We start from the raw sequence: 18982 nt of genomic DNA, 5'->3' as shown, positions 1-18982 counted from the left end.
GGCAGATCAGGATAGGGTATAGACAAAGACTTTGCTCTGCTCCACTCAACCGTCCAGCCAGAAAATCTAAGGCAGTGTGCCTGGAGAAGTAATCCAAACCTTACATCCACTTACTAACTTGTAGAGGTCTGCAGACTTTCTCACTAATAGTTGGAAAAAAATAGTGCATTTACCAGCTACAACCACCCCAAAACACAGTATGCAGTTTGTACACAATTGTAATAATATGCAGGACATACCATATTTTAATTAGGGCTGTCAATTAATCGCAGTTAACTCACGCGATTAACTCAAAAAAAATTAATTGCGATTAATCGCACTGTTAAACAATAGAATACCAATTGAAATTTATTAAATATTTTTGAATTTTCTCTACATTTTCAAATATATCTATTTCAATTACAACACAGAATACGAAGTGTACGGTGCTCACTTATATTTTTGATTACAAATATTTGCCTGTAAAAAATAAAAGAAATAGTATTTTTCAGTTCACCTCATACAAGTACGAAAGAGCAATCTCTTTATCATGAAAGTTGAACTTACAGATGTAGTTTTTTTGTTGCATAACTGCACTCAAAAATAAAACAATGTAAAACTTTAGAGCCTACAAGTCCACTCAGTCCTACTTCTTGTCCAGCCAATCACTAAGAGAAACAAGTTTGTTTACGTTTACGGAGATAATGCTGCCCACTTCTTAATTATGATGTCACCTGAAAGTGAGAACAGGTATTTGCATGACACTCTTGTAGCCGGCGTCACAAGATATTTACATGTCAGATCCGCTAAAGATTCATATGCCTCTTCATGCTTCGGCCAGCATTATAGAGGACATGCTTCAATGCTGATGACGCTTTTTTTCTAAAAAAAAAATGCATTAATTAAATTAGTGATTGAACTCCTTGGGGGGTAATTGTATGTCTCCAGCTCTGTTTTACCCACATTCTGCCATATATTTTATGTTATAGCAGTCTTGGATGATGACCCAGCACATGTTGTTCGTTTTAAGAACACTTTCACTGCAAATTTGACAAAATGCAAATAAGATACCAATGTGAAATTTCTAAAGAAGGCTATAGCACTCAACCGAAGATTTAAGAATCTGAGGTGCCTTCCAAAATCTGAGAGGGATGAGGTGTGGAGCATGCTTTCAGAAATATTAAAAGAACAACACTCTCTGATATGGAAAATACAGAACGCAAACCACCAAAAAAAAGGAAAATCAAGCTTTTGCTGGTGGTATCTGACTCATGATAATGAAAATGAACATATATCGGTCTGCACTGCTTTGGATAGTTATTGAGCAGAACTCCTCATCAGCATGGACGCATGTCCTCTGGAATGGTGGTTGAAGCATCAAGGGACGTGAATCTTTAGCACATCTGGCGTGTAAATATCTTGCAACGCGGGCTGTAATAGTGCCATGCAAATGCCTGTTCTCACTTTCAGGTGACCCTATAAACAAGAAGCAGGCCACATTATCTCCTGTAAATGTAAACAAACTTGTTTTTCTGAGCGATTGGCAGAACAAGACGTAGGACTGAGTGGACTTGTAGGCTCTAAAGTTTTACATTGTTTTATTTTTGAATGCAGGTTTTTTGTACGTAATCCTACATTTGTAAAATCAACTTTCATGATAAAGAAATTTCACTAGAGTACTTATATTAGGTGAATTGAAAACTACTATTTTTTACAATGCAAATATTTGTAATAAAAATAAACATAAAGTGAGAACTGTACACTTTGTATTCTGTGTTGTAATTGAAATAATATATTTGAAAATGTAGAAAACATCCAAAAATATTGTTTAACAGTGCAATTAATCATGATTTTTTTTAATCGCTTGACAACCCTAATTTTAATATAATACGGAAGCAGAGATCCTGTGATAATTCCAAATACAATACTGATTTTTCTCTCTAATTTACAGCATGGTACCAATAAAATCCAGTGCCATGGATAAAAATTAATGATTTAAAAAAATTCGGATTTTTAATGTAATTGGATGTTTAATTTAATTAAAATGTTTTTCTTTTAAAAAGTAACCCATTAAAAATTATATTTGAAATTATGACCACCTATATTAAGTTCTAAACTTACTATTATATATTAATATTTACATTTAATAAAAACATTCAAGCAATACATGTCTGCTGCCAGTTTTAAGGATAGTCAAACCACTGAGCTGATAGAAGTCACTGGATAAGCACCTGAAGCCAGAGTTTGCTCAAGTGCTGGACCAGATTTGACAGCAGTAGACTCTTTTGCAGGTACAGAGAATATTATCTTCATTTTAGTTTATTGAACTAGATCACTTCAGTGACTAGTTCATTGAAAGTTGAGAAACACATTGGGATTTGAAAAGGCCGGAAACCTTGTTTTACTCTTCCAATCTATGAATAAAACAAAGTCTGAGAGGATGAGATATACTAGTTCTAAAATCATGAAGGACATGATGACCAGAAACAATCCGTTCTCTTCACTAACTACAGATAATACTTTTGTTTAATAAATCAGTTAGTTTTAGACACAAATCATTATTTGGATAGACTGATTTTTTCTTATGTAGTTTTTATTTAACAAATGAAAACCATTTTAAAATACTATTTTTATTGAATTCCAATTTTCATCCAAATGCAGCTTGATACAAATCATGAGTAAAAAAATTACTCATAGTAAATGAGAAATGCATAATTCTTCATTCAATGATATGATAAAAATGTAAAAATTTCAAATCTGAATAAATGTATGTTAAGGCATATAACTGTTAATATATATATATTAATAATATATATATTATATTATATAATAATATATAATATATTAACTGTTTATATATATATAAACAGTATACTTCTGGTTAGCTACAAAGAAGTACCATAGTTAATATAAAGACTATCTTTAGTTGAAGATCAACATGTTTTAACGGTTGATCATTCAACCAGCCAAAGAGAATCAATATTTCTTTAGGAAAATAACTAAAAACTATAACTGCAAAAGAAGATTAAAATTGGTTATTTATATCAAGGATTCCTGCTTGCTCATTTAAATTACTTTGATCTAAATCAATCCATCCTGATAGAAATGGCAAACATTTTCAGACACGAGTATGTAAAGTTTGGCTCCTAAAGCTATATTTAGGAGCTTAAATAAAAATGGCCTGTTTTTTTGCAATGTAAATGTCACTGAATTCACCCAAAGTTTGAAAATTTTGGCCATGGTGTTTAAAGGACATGCAATATGAGTGAATGTGTGGATAGCGCATGTCCTACTACATATCGGACTGATGGGGGTGTTTTAGGTGGTTTTACTGATAAATGTTAATGAAAAATAAGACCGTCATATAGATAGTCTCAGCCTTTAATACTGTATAAATTAAACATTTGAAGGGCCGTAATCTTTCAAAACATGATGTTTTTATCTTTTCAAATTGAACAAATGAACCGGAATGCATTTCTGCTGTCATAATAAAACAATATTTGTCTAAGAATCCATATAGGTTCACTTTTACTGAGCATGGAATGTTTTGTGGCCTTAGGGATTAAGTATTTACAAACAGGTGCTTTAGAAAAGCAAGAGTTAAGGGACAAAAAATGAATTAAAAAAACCAAAACAGTAACCTCCCTTAGAATTATGAGGACATCAGTTATTTCTGTTAAAGCACATGTATCGTGTTTTAAAATCTATGGAATGCTCAAGCTTGTTTTACACCTTTTGTGTGGGTTTATTAACTCTCTCTTTGTCTGGGTTGCTATACAAAAGAAAGTAATCTATAAAATAAACTGAAGTTGGAAATAGGTAATTGCATTCCAAATGAAGAAAAGAACTTCTAGTTCTTTTTAATGTGTTCAGAAAGTGGGTAAGAATGGCTTTTTGTGTGTTCTTCATGGGCCAAATGCTGTGTACCTGCTACTCCGGTGGACTCAGCAAGTCCCAGTATTTGGTCTATTAAATTTTAGGTACTCTTTAATGGAACAGTTTTGGAAAGTTAAAGATTTTTTTATATGCAGTGTAGTTGTAGCCATGGTGGTCCCAGGATATTAGCGAGACAAGGTGAGTGAGGTAAAATCTTTTACTGGACCAATTGCTATTGATGAGAGATTTCAGAGTAGCAGCCGTGTTAATCTGTATTCTCAAAAAGAAAAGGAGTACTAGTGGCACCTTAGAGAGAGAGGCTTTCAAGCTACACAGGACTCTTCTTCCCAGACCTGAAGGAACTCAAGTGTTACAGCTAAATGGACTGAACAGACACACTAGATTTATAGCTTATTACAACAATATATAACCCACTAACCCCTTCTTTTTGTCCTGTGACTGCAGAGGTGTTGACAGGCCACTCTACCTTGAATGGCCTCTTACAATATGTGCTAAGTAATTATGCTAAACAGTCTTTGCATTTTGCTTTGATGCTGAGAGTTCCTTTCCCAGACCTGAATAAGAGCCCTGTATGGCTTGGAAGCTTGTGTCTCTCACCAACAGAAGTTGGTCCAATAAAATATCAGCTCATCCACCTTGTCCACTAGAGAATTGTTAGGTATTCTAAGTTTTGCTCTTTGGCCAAAAGATTAATCTGCTATCTGTTGAGCTAATGAAATTGACTCTTCAATGGATTTTCAAGAAAAAAGGCTTTTAGGGAGTGGAATGGTGTTAATTTGCACAAATCCTGTTGGGTTTAGATGTTACTGGTTTCTTTGGGCTGGTCTACACTACGGGAGGTGGGATCAATCTAAGTTACGCAACTTCAGCTCCATGATTAATGTAGCTGAAGTCAACGTACTTAGATCTACTTACCGCAGTGTCTTCACTGCAGTGAGTCGACGGGAGACGCTCTCCCATCAATTCCCCTTGTGCTTTTCGTTGAGGTGGAGTACTGGAGTCTACGCTAGAGCGATCGGCAGTCGATTTATTGCGTCTATACTAGACCCCCACTGGATCGATCACAGCTCATTGATCCAGCCAGTAGTGTAGACAGGCCCTTTCTTCAGAAAATGTTTTGCAAAAACTCCAGACTATTCAAAGGTTCCATTCTCGCCCCCTCACTGCTACCAACTCTCTGCGTAGACTGCAGAAACAGCCTCCAATGAGAGGGGGAAATTCAAATAATGAATCTGAAGAGAACAGATAAAATTATATGCTGTAGCAGCAAAATACAAAAACACATTGAAATAGGACATGTCTTTCATAAGACTCACCATCTGTATTCCTTTTATATATGCTGGACCAAATTCAACCCTGGTGTAATTCTGTTGACTTCAGTGGAGTTATCTAGGAACCAATTTTCTGCCATATTTATATTACTGTGTTGCCAAGCAGAATATTGGATCCTAAAACATATATTATCCCTTTTTGGAGAGAAAAAGGGAACGGTCTGCCGACACAGAATTGATATATTATTCAGCTCCACTGTTATTTATAAATATGTACTACACAATGTAGACAGACTATAACTAGATATGATTTTAATAGCAGAAAGCCTCCTTGGCAATTGTCAAGTGCCTTAATTCTTGCACACTGGAATCATACACTTTTTTTATCTCTGCCCCCCCCCCCAAATAAATGAATAAACAAATCTTCAGGTTTTTTCCAGTATGTACAGCTCAAGCTCCGTGCGATAGGTCCTGGAGCTACAATGATTTTTATATCAGCTGAGGCTCTCGCTCATTGTTTGTAAAACCCCACCCAAACCTATGAAAATTAAGTTAAACTGTGCTTTGAAAAGCGATTTTTGTACATATAATCTCATATTGATATGCCTTTAGTTGATTCTGTATTTAATTTAGTCTTGTTACAAATAAAAGGGTGATTTCTTTTAACTTCCAGCACAGCAATCTCTGCTTAAAATCTAAAAATAAAGCAGGACTTTCTCTGCCTAACACACAAAAATATTGCAATTACAATTTAGCTGGCAAGGAAAAGTATCCAGGTCACTCTTCAGTAGCTGTATAGGCCAGATGCTGCCAGTCTTGCTAAAAATTTGAGTCACAACTGTTATTTTACTGAAAAGAAACACAAAAGGAAGGAGCAGATCTGTGCAGTAAAGAAAATGCTGTTTTTACATAATCGCTTTTTTGACTAAAAGTGTCTTGTAAAGGAAAACTCATGGGGTGAAATCCTGGCCCCATTGAAGTCACAGCAAAACTCCCACGGACTTTCATTAGGCAGGATTTTACCCCCATTTTTTTTAATTCATAAATTCCATCTTGTTCACAAAATTACTAAATTGGTATTTCTAACAGTATTTAACCCAACATAAAAAACTGACTAAAGAAAGGAGAAGTTGCCATTTGTACAGGAAGAGACCCATCAAGACTCTACTTCAGTGAGTGAGGAAAGTGGGGGGCTTTGAAGCTTAATTTAACATGAGAATTAAGGGAACAGTGTTGCTCAGTTGTTTAAAAATGTGGCTTACTTGTAGCTTCAGGACGGTTGTTACTGGAGAAGGGAGGGGTTCTTCAGAGGCCTAATTTTTCTTTCCTCTAAATTTTGTAACCACCTTCCACCTCTGAGGGGCATGACAGTGTAAGGACTTTTTTTTAATGCTGGTGATTATTTTCTATGTGGATTATTTTTTCTGTGTAATAATGACAGCTACATCAGTTCATTTGGGATACTATAGTGTAGGCTCATACTGTGTACGTTTATTATAACAACATAATTTGTTGCCACTGACAAGTTGTTTTTGTACAGAAATGGCTAAATACCAACTACACTCTCACTTCTATAGTATAAAATCTGTGGGGAGTGGAGTTCAATGTTTTTAAATCTGCTACTTTGCAGGAAATAGCACAGGGCATTTTTAAAAAATTATCTGGCAGAGGGATCTTTGGACTCAATAATTTTTTAAATTAAAAATATTTTTGCCTCCTGATCAAATCTAAATGTTGACATGTATGGGAAATCTCTGCTTCAGACATAACCCCCTACAAGCTGTGTGCTGTTGTCTCTCCAGTAGAGCCAAGAGGCATTTTGATTTAGCTCAGTGTGTTTTCTGGATAAAAGTGGATTCCATTTGGCTCAGTCCTTCTTTTTTTTTTTTTTTGAAAGATTCCAGCCCCCACCTTAGATGCTCTAAAATAATAACAAAAAGAAAAATTCTGGAAAACTGTACTGTAAAAATGGCTTTATGCAAATACTCCCTTATCGGTTTGCTCCAGCTGAGTTCCATGGTGGCCGTGAGGTCACAAGCAGAGATGGGGCTGTCACTCCACAGTTGGCTAACACAACCTGCAAGTGGTGTGTGGAGAGAGTTACTAGGTGGCATGTGCTGACCGAGTCCCTCCCTGGCTGAGGGGACCATACAGCATATATTACTGAAGTGGATGGAATTCTGATAACTTGATTTGCAGCTCAACTTTACTGTGCAACTTGCAGTTGGATGTGATGATGATAATCATAATAATTAGAGAGACACTAATTCTGAATGCTAGGATAACTGGTTATTGATTTCCTGCCCCTCACCTGAGAGCCTGTGAAGGGGCAGGTTAATTGACCGGTGCTGCCGAGGCACTGATACTGCTGAAAGGAGGCATGGTGGTACAGGCTTAGATTCTTGCCAGAGTGAGAGGCTTTGTGGTGGTTTTAAATTTAATTCCACCCCAGCCCACCCCTTCTCCCTAATGTTTTTGACAGGTGGAAAAGGAATTCACTTCCCAAACCAGACTGTTAGTGAGGAGAGGTGTCTCCTGGTAGAAACAGAAGTGAAACAGTTGTGCCTCATTCTCTCCCCCGAAGCAGCAGCAGATCTTTTGGTGGACAAGGAGACTCCAAAAGGGTGGAGTGGGCATGAGGCCCAGGGCGAGCAGCACCACAACTTGTGGTTAGAGTGGCTTCTCGATGATTCACAGTGCTAGCTACAGGGAAACACTCTAGCAGTTAGCACTGTGAATCATCCAGATAAGATGGCTGCATTCTTTTCATCACTTCACTGTGACCCCTCCCCCTGGATACACAGGATGTTGCAGCTTTAGTTTTATCACTCATGTGGACCATGTTTATGGTCCATTCAAAGAGTGAGGGAGTCTCTCTATAAGCATTTACAAAGTTCTGAAGCTTTGGTTTTTCACAAGGAAATGTCTTTTGCTTAAATGCATGTTTTTAGTGAAAATGGGAATTGTTAAGCTTTAAACAATGAAGATTTAGAGAGAGAGGGAGAGAGTATGAGTACTTCTGTTGGTTTTCATGGGAAAATGTGCAGGTGTCCTTAGTTTTGTTTGTACTTCACTCAGCCAGTGAGCTTGACAATAACTCAAATCAATCAGTATAGGATATGTGCTGCATATGCAGCATATATCCTATACTGAATGGTTTCAGAGCAGCAGCCGTGTTAGTTTGTATCCGCAAAAAGAAAAGGAGGACTTGTGGCACCTTAAAGACTCATGAAAGCTTATGCTCAATAAATTTGTTAGTCTCTAAGGTGCCACAGTACTCCTTTTCTTTTTGCCTGTACTGAATGTATATACTGTATCATAGGTGTTTCTGTGTGCATGTCTGAATAGGTACATACCTACTTATTTCATTCATTCATCTACACTTAATACTTACCTCTGGTTGCTGTATGTATCTACAGGACATGAACCACTCTGGATATTCCATGGAACTTCTCTCTTCCCCATCACTTTGCTTTGTTGCTTTGTGAACATTATGTATGCAGCTGCTGTACCTAGTACATTTCCATCCATATCCTTTCAGACTGCCCTCCTATGGTCTGGACATATTGGGTGAGCCATGAAAGATAACAGGTTCACCAGCATGGCTTATGCTGTCCCTGAGTTCAGCCCTCTAGCCATCTTGCTGAATTATTAGAGAGCTTCCCAAACACTACTGCTGTTCTAAAAAGAGGAACGCAACTTACTAGAAGGAAAAATTGCTAGGTGAACTGTGCAGACCCTTTTAAAACTTAATTTTAAAAAAAATTAGAATATTGGCCTACTTATGAAAACTCAAGGATGCAAAAATGTATTTATGAATAGTATCTGTGGACCAATTTTCTTTTCTTTGCATTCGTTAGTGGGTAGATTTTTTGACATGAATTCTTTACTTAATGATATAGTCTACTGTAAGATGTTATGCTTTTTCTTTCCTTTCTCCTCTTGGGGGAGTAAAAATAGTTTGGATGTTGTTTTTTCTTGCGATGGCTCTGAATTACTGAGGTATACAGCACAGTTTAAAAGAACAAAACCCAACAAGCTCTAGAATGCTAGAGGTGAGTCTAAGTCCTTGTCATAAATATAAAGGGAAGGGTAAACCCCTTTGAAATCCCTCCTGGCCAGGGGAAAGCTCCTCTCACCTGTAAAGGGTTAAGAAGCTAAAGGTAACCTCGCTGGCACCTGACCAAAATGACCAATGAGGAGACAAGATACTTTCAAAAGCTGGGAGGAGGGAGAGAAACAAAGGGTCTGTGGGTCTGTCTATATTCTGTCTTGGCCAGGGAAAGACCAGGAATGGAGTCTTAGAACTTTTAGTAAGTAATCTAGCTAGGTACGTGTTAGATTATGATTTCTTTAAATGGCTGAGAAAAGAACTGTGCTGAATAGAATAACTATTTCTGTCTGTGTATCTTTTTTGTAACTTAAGGTTTTGCCTAGAGGAGTTCTCTATGTTTTTGAATCTAATTACCCTGTAAGGTCTCTACCATCCTGATTTTACAGGGGGGATTTCTTTATTTCTATTTACTTCTATTTTTATTAAAAGTCTTCTTGTAAGAAAACTGAATGCTTTTTCATTGTCCTCAGATCCAAGGGTTTGGGTCTGTGGTCACCTATGCAAATTGGTGAGGCTTTTTATCCAACATCTCCCAGGAAAGGGGGGGTGCAAGTGTTGGGAGGATTGTTCATTGTTCTTAAGATCCAAGGGTCTGGGTCTGTAGTCACCTAGGCAAATTGGTGAGGCTTTTTACCAAACCTTGTCCAGGAAGTGGAGTGCAAGGTTTTGGGAAGTATTTTGGGGGGGAATGACGTGTCCAAACCACTCTTCCCCAGTAACCAGTATTAGTTTGGTGGTGGTAGCGGCCAATCCAAGGACAAAGGGTGGAATATTTTGTACCTTGGGGAAGTTTTGACCTAAGCTGGTAAAGATAAGCTTAGGAGGTTTTTCATGCAGGTCCGCACATCTGTACCCTAGAGTTCAAAGTGGGGGAGGAACCTTGACAGTCCTTCCCACTGCAAATAAATTTAAGAAATGATCAAGTATTTGAGGATTTGAGTCTTAGTATGGACAATGTATTTGAGGTCTTGTCTTCACTGGGAGAAATGGTAGGGGGTTGTTTTTTTAACATGTTAACACAAACATGCTAAAATCCTACTGTACACAAGGCAATTGTAGTTTTAACATGTGGGAGCTGGTCAAAGTGAACCTGAGAGTCTCCCACAGGTTTTACCTCAACCAGCTAATGTGTTAAACCACAGCTGCTTTGTCTATGCAAGGATTTCAACACATGTTAAAAGTTTACCTTTTGTCCTTAGAGGCCATAGAGTCCTCCAAAGTGGAAAACAGGATGTAAACTTGTAATAGGAAAAAAAACAACCAGCAGGGAAAAATTTTAGAAGGAAAAAAACTCCAGACGTTTCAGGCATTCTAGCTATGTACCCTTCTGTCAGGTGGAGCCAGCAGCAACCAGGGCCGGGTTCAATATCTAGGGTTTCCTTTCCATCAATACAACACAAAACCGACCTGAACCCCTACCCAGTAACCTGGGAAAATGACACACCACCTCTGGGTGCCTCTGAGAGACAATACTTCCCCACTCACAAGCACAGAGTCTGAGTGTAGAAAAGAAACTTTTAATAAAAGGAGGGAAGTAACTGGGTGTTAATTTGGAAAAACACTGCAACCAGGGTTCATAAAAACATAAACGATGAGCAAGTAATTTGGGCAGTGTCCTTTTTCCCCTCAAGTTCACTAACCCAAAAGTCCCTTTCATGTGCCTGACCCTTCTCTGCGTCCCACTCACAGTTGCTGTCCTTGGCAGTGCAGACCCAGAGTTCACCTCCCACCCTGGGTGGAGAGTGGGGAGGTAAAGCACCTTACTCCCTCGACTGCTCAAGCTCTCACTTGCCAACCCTCTCTGCGGGGACACTCTCTGCCAGCCACTCCACTAGCCTCTCCCCCAGCCGCCCTGCTGGCTGTATGCTGTGCCTTACCAGACACTCGTTTGCCAGTTGACTGTCAGTCACCTTCTGCTTCCCCCTGCCTCTCTGCTGTAACCTCTGCACATCAGTCTCTTAGTAATTTTCAGCTCTTTATAGGCCCCATCTCAAATGATTTCAGATCTTACTGATTTTTAAGCTCTTAGCAGGCAGGATAGAAACATGTTTCAGCTCTGATTGAGCATTTAAAATAATAAACAGGATCCTAATGAAGCCTATTTAAACAGTGGGGAAGAACAGGTTTAACTAGTCCAGGAAGAACCCTTGGAGAGGATTTGCAGTCTCCTGGCTAGGACACCTGGCCTCACCCCTCTTATTTTCTTAGGCATCTGGCATTTGAGCCCCTGGCTTAACGAGGCTCTTTCAAATGAGGGTGACCCCCTTACTTGGGACAGGTTAAGCACAACCATGCTTTCCTGTATTTCTACAATAAATAAACATTGGTAACAACATTTCACCACCCCTGCATTCAGTACTACGGTGATTTGTAACCCAACGTTGATTACTTTGACACCGCTCTATCTGCTGAATATCTAAGCAGGGCAGGAGCAAACTGTATTTACATAAACACACCCAAAGTCTCCCCACCCCACCCTTTAACTAGTTGTCAGGGAAGCATTCATTCAGCTCCTGCTTACACATACATCATAAGCAAACAAACAGAATGGCCATTTTTGCTGGTCACCTTTTGAGGCTGAGCTTTTATACATTTCTTGACTTACAGGTGCTTTAGTTCTCATCTTAAAGTTACTTTCTTTTTTTCTAAGGGCTCTTATGAATGTAATTCTATGCAGCATTTACTTGTACCAGTAGAAGTGAATTAATTTATTCTGGATTTAGCCAAAGTGACTGAAATGGATACGTGAAATGTAACTATGAAGCCAACAAATGAGCTGTCTTTTGCTGGTATTATTTCTATACTATATATTGTTAAGTAATTAGATATATTGAAGAGGGAAAGTATTTGTTTTTTGAATTATAAGCATGCTAAAGTTTTAGACTGTAACAGCAAGATTGTGGGGATTGGCCATGCTGTACCTGGTGCTGCTCTGGGATTGGGGGGCAGGCAAAGGAGAGGAGGTATCTTTGCACTGCCCTGATCTTAGAGGTGCTGGTCTGGTCGGTCCATGAAAGAAACAGTCTGCCTTGTTATAGCTTATGTTCAGCTGCCTCTTGGCTCCATGGGCCATTTTGACCTCAGGTATTGGGTGGAGATTGCAGGTCCCTGGCTATGTTCGCTAGATCTGGGAGTGCACAGGGGATGGCATGGAGCCAACTATGACACCTAGGGCTTTCCCCGTGACTAAGAGTCTAGTTAAGCCAATGTTAAGGCTGTTTTGCATTGTCAAAATGGTACAGAGCAATCTTGGGGAACCAGAAGCTGGCTCTCTGCTAGTCTAAATGAACACATCAGTTGAGGTTGTTTGTCAGCTATACCTTGAAGTATTTTAGGGGGGGTTTCACCGCCGCTAATTTCCAGCTGCATTATAACCTTAATCTGTTTTTGGTGTTTAGTATTGTCTGGATGACTTAAGTTGCATAACCTTTTAATTTAACTTTCTTAGCCATCCACATATTTAACCTTCAACCAGCTGTCTCTCATTTGTTAAAACCACTTTTCTCTTGTTGCTGTTGATGGACTTCATTGGGAAATGTGTAAATGGATGAAGATATAGTTGATGCCTACTTCTTTTCTGAGGTTTTTATATGTCCCTTATATCAGATGATACATTAAATTCTGTAAATAAATTGAAGTATATACACTGAAACTTTCTCAAGCAGAATGCTTGCTGAATTAAAACAGCAGGGTGCAATTTACTGTATTTTAATTTAAGGTTCTGCATATGAAAATAAACTTTACCTACTTAACCCAGAAGTTCACTGAAACATGCATTTATTTTTATTACAGTTGGCAATCCTGAAACTCCCACAGACAGCACCTCATTTTAAGGCCTCATTTGTGAAACTGCACAATCAGATTCTTAAAGAAAAAAAGGCTCAGTTCTGTTTTAATCACAGTGCTGTTGCCAGATGTACCAGGTACACTGCTCATAATGTACCTTGTTACAAAAAGTACCTGGGGGGTGAAATTCTCACGCCTCTGCAGTCAATGGGACTTTTGCCATTGCCTCAGTGGGGTCAGGATTTCACCACAGCATGTGCTCTTTCAAAGAAGTTGTTGCATCAAGAAGTATTCAGAGAGCTTGTGGTGACATGCTGGAATTAAGAGGTTAATAGCGGGTTAACTCTTAGAAAACTGTGTGCCTGCTGGAAAAAGGCTGCTTGAGACATGCCCTCTTGGAAAACTAGACTAGGAGTTCGCAAAAAGAAAAGGAGTACTTGTGGCACCTTAGAGACTAACCAATTTATTTGAGCATGAGCTTTCGTGAGCTACAGCTCACTTCATCAGATGTATACCGTGGAAACTGCAGCAGACTTTATATACACACAGAGAATATGAAACAATACCTCCTCCCACCCCACTGTCCTGCTGGTAATAGCTTATCTAAAGTGATCAACAGGTGGGCCATTTCCAGCACAAATCCAGGTTTTCTCACCCTCCACCCCCCCACACAAATTTGTCACCTGTTGATCACTTTAGATAAGCTATTACCAGCAGGACAGTGGGGTGGGAGGAGGTATTGTTTCATATTCTCTGTGTGTATATAAAGTCTGCTGCAGTTTCCACGGTATACATCTGATGAAGTGAGCTGTAGCTCACGAAAGCTCATGCTCAAATAAATTGGTTAGTCTCTAAGGTGCCACAAGTACTCCTTTTCTTTTTGCGAATACAGACTAACACGGCTGTTACTCTGAAACCTGTCATTAGACTAGGAGTTGGCGATTACTTCTCAATGTTCCAAGAGATAACCATGATAGCACTTTATTTGTGTACGGTTTAAATAGTGCATTAATAATGAGGGGCAGATTCTGCTCTTTTGGTATGTAGGTGCTTGCTGACTTTACAGTTACATGTAGGGAGTTCTTATAAAGAGCTTTCTTCCTATTGTAAAACCTGTAGGATGAAGGCTAGAGCCTATTTAGTCAACAGCTCTCACCCAGTCACTTTTCAGTAGAATTGTGGCAGCCAGCAGGAGACTAGCCCATTAACAACAGCCCATTATTGTTTAAATACTTGAAGTCTCCAGTATTTTTCACACAAATCCAGGTTTTCTCACCCTCCGCAGCAGCAGGGGATTGTTTTTGGTTTTGTTTGTTTGTTTTTTGTGAACATACTGCTGGTGTGAGCTAAATCAGCATCGTTTGCCTTTGAAGGAATGTGCTCTGCTATTTTCAAGCTTTCCTCTGAAAGAGAGGAAGTTGTATGGAGACAACCCTTCATCATAACCTCTGCATTTTAGTTAAAATTAATTAGCAAAGATGAGGTAAAATTAAATATACAGAAGGACTGAACTGCAAACCTGAAGATAGCTGGTACCCATCTACTACTTCCTCAGCTAAACTACATTCATTGCATTAATAAATCATATGTGCACATGAACACTGAACACATCATTTTGGCTTTGAAGAGTGAGTCCTTCCATACCTGATGGATGGTTTGGGAGAGAGCCTGCAATGATTTAAAAAAATGCTTTATATTTGTAAAATCCTCAGGGTAAATCCTGAATCCATACTGAACTGCTTCTCTTTCTTATACCATTAGATTTGTTTTGACACAACAACATTGGAATGATTGCAGGCATGAACAGCGGTCAGTTTTTAGCTGGTAAAAGTATAAGGGTTATGACTATTCAGATGCTTTTTATATAAAATTTGAGTACAATAGTAGGTGACTGACACACATGCTCTTTCTGCTGTAGGTGTTGGATTGAAACCCAAAGAAGAGGACCCAGCATGCAGCACAAACAGAAGTCTGTGAAAGGACATATACAACCTCGCCTGAGGATTTGGAGAAGCGTTTCCTACTAGCAGACCTGATGGAGCTGCTCCTAGCGAACATTTGACAGTGGTTCCTAACTCTTTTTTTTTTTTTTTAACTGCACTGGTTTACCAGACTGAGCCCTCAGCTCTTCTATCCTCTCGTTCAATTGTGTGTGCTCTAACAATGCAACTTGTCTTACGATCATGAGACTGGGAACCAGGCAGCCTCAAACGTGGGTTAGTATGTGTACAAATGAAGAGGAGGTGGGTGGCAGTAACGTAGTGGGATCCAGGATAGAGGTTTGTCGGGGAGGGAAAGCTGGGTATACTAATTACAAAAGCCTGAAACTCCTGTGGTGGTTTAAGCTGTTCTAGATATTCCAATCTAAATCTGTTTTTCATGCTCTTTAATTAATGTTGCAATGCTGAAATGTGTTCTGTAGGTGGAAGTGATGGCACAGAAATTAAGCCGTTACTAACATTCCTGGAACACACAGGTACTTGGTTGCTAAGTTAAGTTTTGCATGTCTTTCCTCTGCTTCAGCCTGCCAAGCTATTCCACCCGCACTATGTAATAGCTTCATCTACCAAAAGGCAAGCAGATTTGCCATGATTGCCTGTTCTACATAGGGATAATCTGTCTCTAAAACCAAACCCATTTTCATATCGTGGGGACTAAATCATCCTGCTTTGGGTCACTGGCAGATTTGTTTCCTTCATGGCACAGAGTCCTTCGCCACCACTCAAATTTAAATCTGTTAAATTTTATGTAGCTCTTTGTACAACATTTCCCATCGGTGGGAAATAGTCACCTCTTTTTCCCTCACCATGCCGCCCAAGCAGTTGGACTGGGTGGGAGCTAGCAGAAGTCTGTAACTCATAGCTCACTACAGGGCACTGGAGGGCTGGGCAGAAGGAGGGGCAGCTTATGGGAGTCATGGTTGACTGGAGAAGTCAGTCAGGATCAAGATATTGGAGGGAATCTAGGCAGCCCATAGGGGAGGTAACCTAGGAGCTTTATGGGTAGAGAGACAGGAGAAGGGCAGGCAAGCCTGAGGACATAACCAGTGTCATTGGCTCGTTTGAGCAAGGCCAGGAGTAATCTCTGCCTCCCCATCCATCCCCTTTCAACACCCCCCTTCTCCTTCTCACCCCTGATAAAGAGCATTGAGACTAGAGGAGACCCTGCACTAGTATATCCTTGAAAGGCTTTGCTGGTGCAGTTATACCAGCAATATCCCATACTGGAGACAGTGTATGTGGGGAAAAAGGAGTTCTTTTGCTGGTATAGTTAAAATTGTATGACATCAGGCATACTGCCAAAAGAAAACTCTTGCTAGGATAAGCTGTGCCTATATGGGGTGTGTGGGGGGAGAGGGGGTGGTGGTGAGAGAGAGAGAGAGAGAGAGAGAACAGGGTTTCCAACATAACTATGTCATTTAGGGGCATGGTTTTCACACTCCTAACTTGACATAGCTATGCTGGCAAAACTTTGTCATGTACGCATGGTCACAGTCTTCCCGCGAGAGTTCAGATGTCCAGCAACCCAGTGCAGTGGCTGGGAGGAGCGATTACAAAGAAGTCCCTGCAGTATGTGTGAGGTTACAGCACTGGTGCGGGAATGCAGGAGGAGAACATCATACCCAGTGCATAACACATGAATGAAAAACAATTTGACCTACCACAAGCCTTAGGCCACCTGACAGTTTACTTAACTCAATTCCTAGACTGCCCCAATGTCTTGCACTTGAAGTTAGAGAGCCTTGTTTTCTCCATTAGCTAAGGCACCTCAGCAGAGCTGCTCAGCTGGCAGGGAGACTTTTAACATGGCTAACAAGACAGACCCACAAGCTCATTGGCCTGTATATACCTCAGGGAGTGTTCAGCCTATGAGTCCCCCTCCCTCCGTTCCCCCCCCCCCCCATCCATGTACATAGGGGATTTGTGCCTTTCTTTCAGCAGATCAGTTCCAACCCCTAGCACTGAGGCTGTGCTGGTGTCTCTGAACAGCTTCATCCAGGTGGTGATTAGGCCAGGACTCCATTGACCAGCATGGCAACTCTGAGGCCTCTTCAAGCCTGAAGGCTGACGCTCCAGCAAATGACACATCAGCTGCTGCTCTCTTTCCCACCCAACTGTGAGGCTAGTTCTCTGAGGAGCAAGCTGATGAATCCAAGGCCTCTGCACTTCAAGGCCAGTAATACGGTAAATGCCTCAGCAGCTCTCTTGCCTCAGACTTGGCAGGGAAGGTAAAGTCCTCACTGAGTGCTCAGACAAAGCAGCAGTTACTCCAAAGGCCACAGCTAATCAGCTGCCTCAGATCACTACTTCTGCAGCAGTCTCTTCCCTCACTGATCCTAGGAGAAGTGATATTTTTCTGCATTGTTTTAAAAGCTCTGGATGAGAAAAAGAATGTTCACGCTCCAGTGTTCCAGCAGCAGAGTGTTAAACTGGCTGCCTGTGTTTTTAGAAACAGGGGGTAGATGTATAGGGAAGGGGGTATGAGCTGTGCGAATGAAGACATCATTTCCTGCTTCTCTCTTTGCTTTCCCTCCTCTTAAATGTCCATCTGCAATGAAACAAAGCTGCTCATTCTGTACTGCCCTCCTGGATGTGTTCCAGAAGCATAAAGGGCCAGATTGTCAAGTAGTGTAGATCACTGCAGCTCCAACAGAACTATACCAATTTATAGCAGCTGAGGATCTGACCCAGGTTTGATTTTTAGCTTGATTGCATGTCCTAAAGATGGTGGGGTTGCTATACTGCATCCAGATAGAAGTCTCTAGCACCCTATGACCAAGTTCTCCAAGCAAAAAATGACCAGAGCTATTGGGAGAAACATTTAGCCCAGGTGATTATTATTTATTATTGTATTTTAGCAGTGCCTAGAAGCCTCTACCAGGGAAAAAGTAATTGCCACAGGAATTAAGCTTAGCAACAGCCTCTCGTTACATAAATTTAAGAAAGTAAACAAATCATAGAAAATTAAAATGGGAGAGGTTGGTACTTGTCCTTCCGCAGAAGACAAGCAAGACTTCATGTGTGTGGGTGTAGAGAGAAAACAAGAAATCTCATAGTTCATTAAGTTTTACCAAATAGGAAAATCCAGGAAAAACTCAATAAAAATCCATCAAAACATAGAAACATGCACTCCTTGGCCTCTAGCATCTCGTCTTTCCCTTTCAAGGAAGTAGAACTCTCTGAATCTTAACCTAAAGGTTCAGAAGACAAGGCACATGACAAGTGGTTTTTCTCCTGAACAGATTCTGAGACAATGTATGAATATCCCCACACTGAACTTTCCATTTCAGGAAGAGCAGAAAAGCAAGTCTATAAAACCACAAGTGTCCACAAAATAACTAGAAAAAGATAGGTAGATATGTGACCTGTTTCACCGACACCTGTTTTACTTTCATGTAACTACATTGACTTCAGTGGAGTTACTCTTGATTTACGTTGGTGTGAGTGATATGATAGGAGAAACCCATGACTACTAGAACAAAAAAGGCACCATTCATTTCATGCTTGATTCAACTAGTCTTCTCTAACTCTTATCCCTGGAAGCTTGGAGCCCATCTCAGGAATCAGCCTGCCTCGCTATGTGCTTGCTGCACCACCTAAGAAACGGAAGGAAGACAGAAGAAGAAGAATGTGGAAGCTTGAGATCTGTCCCGCTGGCCTTGGGGATCCTGGATAAGGAGGAGGCTTGGTCACTCTGTTTTAGCCATCCCTGCCACCTTGGCTTTTTGAGGCATGGATCAAGGTCTCAGTTCAGTTCACTTCCTCTAAGTCTCAACCTGGGATTACTGTCACCCATGTTTGCCAGTCCTATAACATTTTAGTGCTTCTCCTCATTCCTTTAATATTTCTGCCTTGGCCAAGGAGGACTTTAAAAAAGGGAAGAAGGAGGATCCTGGGAACTACAGGCCAGTCAGCCTCACCTCAGTCCCTAGAAA

General features: G+C 40.1%; 2 protein-coding genes across 14 annotated transcripts in view; both read left to right on the top strand.

Annotated features, from left to right (window-relative positions):
• LOC125631630 (myb/SANT-like DNA-binding domain-containing protein 7) overlaps positions 1–18982 on the top strand; it is a 115980-nt gene that overhangs the window by 40756 nt on the left and 56242 nt on the right. The window lies entirely within an intron of this gene.
• The window catches only part of LRRC3B (leucine rich repeat containing 3B), a 91129-nt gene that overhangs the window by 61838 nt on the left and 10309 nt on the right, over positions 1–18982 (top strand). For 12 of the 13 annotated variants that reach the window (XM_048838606.2, XM_075125737.1, XM_048838598.2 and 9 more), the window contains one exon: positions 14966–15263. The gene's annotated coding sequence lies outside the window, so the exon portion shown is untranslated. Of the gene's footprint in view, positions 1–14808; positions 14872–14965; positions 15264–18982 lie in introns of all 13 variants that reach the window. The other variant, XM_048838599.2, reaches the window with a different exon arrangement.

The sequence above is a fragment of the Caretta caretta genome, chromosome 2, assembly GCF_965140235.1.
Source record: "Caretta caretta isolate rCarCar2 chromosome 2, rCarCar1.hap1, whole genome shotgun sequence".
NCBI lineage: Eukaryota > Metazoa > Chordata > Testudines > Cheloniidae > Caretta > Caretta caretta.
Note: the sequence above shows the minus strand (reverse complement) of the source record. Positions and strands in the feature narration are given on the sequence as shown.